The 1,375-nt window shown below is 35.3% G+C and overlaps 1 non-coding gene across 1 annotated transcript in view; it reads right to left on the reverse strand.

Moving 5' to 3' along the window:
• LOC106689186 (uncharacterized) overlaps positions 1 to 1,375 on the reverse strand; it is a 7,061-nt gene that overhangs the window by 2,962 nt on the left and 2,724 nt on the right. Inside the window, exons 2-3 of the transcript XR_010842703.1 lie at positions 1,303 to 1,373; positions 973 to 1,212 (exon numbers count right to left, since the gene is read on the reverse strand). This is a non-coding gene — a transcript (uncharacterized protein). The remainder of the gene's footprint in view (positions 1 to 972; positions 1,213 to 1,302; positions 1,374 to 1,375) is intronic.

A 1,375-nucleotide genomic window follows, 5' to 3' on the forward strand; every position in this document is an offset into this window, starting at 1 on the left:
TTTTTCTCACTTAAGTATAGAAATGTTTTGAGCTCTAGACATATAAATTATTATTATTTGATATAACCTCAGGGAGATTCGCAGACAAAACTAAACAATGGTATATTTTTTTCAGCTCTAAACAACAACCAACAAATTATTCCAAAAACGCAAAGAATGAAAGATAAATCCAATAAAATATAATGGTAAAAATAATTTATGTACACTTATATCTATTTTGGGAGCGCGGTAGCCACGGGGTAAAGCGCGTGGTTACTAACTCCAAGGACCCGAGTTAGACAGAAAATCTTTTTCTGTTGCACTATAGCCGTGAATCAACTCCTGTGGGTTCTGGAGCCCTGCTGGGGTCCACCCAGCCTCTTAAATTGGGTACCCTTAATTAGGAAAAATCTAGCGGTCGAGCGTGATTTTGACCTAATCATCTCTTTGCACAACCGTTGGTCTGGTAAGAGTACTTCATTAAGTACCGAACCCTTGACCCTCCATGGGTTGAAGCGGTACAGATTTTAATTGTTATCTCTATTTTATGATGGATAAATGAATAGGTGGTAGATGTTAATACACTAAAATTTATATAAATTGATAATTCAATTTTAAACAGGTTATTTCAATAAATGTTTAACTATTTGCATAAAATGTATAATTAATTGGTAAAACATTGTTTTGTTTTTTTAAAACTCTATTGGGTTTTCGCAATGGTATCTTCAAATTCATTACTATTGAAATTGAAATCTTACCAAAAAAACCACTTCTTAATTGCCTTATTATATTTCAGCACTATAGATTTCTGCTTATGATTTGTTACTATCGAAACTGTGAATTGTAAACCGCTAGTTTATTTGGTTACGTCAGCAAATAAATTACATCAACAAAAGTGTTTTAAGATTAAACAACAAATAATGTATTGAAATGCATAAAAAAGAAGTAGATATATATTGTTTATACTTGTGAAAAATAAACGTTTCTATTTACCTGCAAGATATCCACGTATCCTCGCGCTGCTGCCTCGTGCAGAGGAGTCGACCAGCTGATTCCCCTGACGTCCGGGCTTACCCCAATCAGGATCAGAAGTTCAACCACATCCCTCCTGTTTTCCTTTACAGCTGTGTGAAGGAGGGGCTCTTTCCTCTCCCTTCGAAGAATGAGGAGATGGAGGGCTCCCATTCGGCGCAGTTGTTGCTTCAGGAACAAGTAAGCCCTTTTTATTTCAGACTGCAAGCAAATTTGAAAGAAGATTTGATAAACAATATAATTTAAAAAAACATAATCATTTAATTAAATTGTAAGAGTGTCTTAGCTTACCCTGGATCGGGGAAGCATCCTAACTACCGCATTACCCTCATTATCTTGAGAGGATGACATCTATTTCTAGCCT

Source organism: Halyomorpha halys, unplaced genomic scaffold (genome assembly GCF_000696795.3).
Source record: "Halyomorpha halys isolate HHAL.00 unplaced genomic scaffold, Hhal_1.1 Scaffold1292.1, whole genome shotgun sequence".
In the NCBI taxonomy this organism is placed as follows: domain Eukaryota; kingdom Metazoa; phylum Arthropoda; class Insecta; order Hemiptera; family Pentatomidae; genus Halyomorpha; species Halyomorpha halys.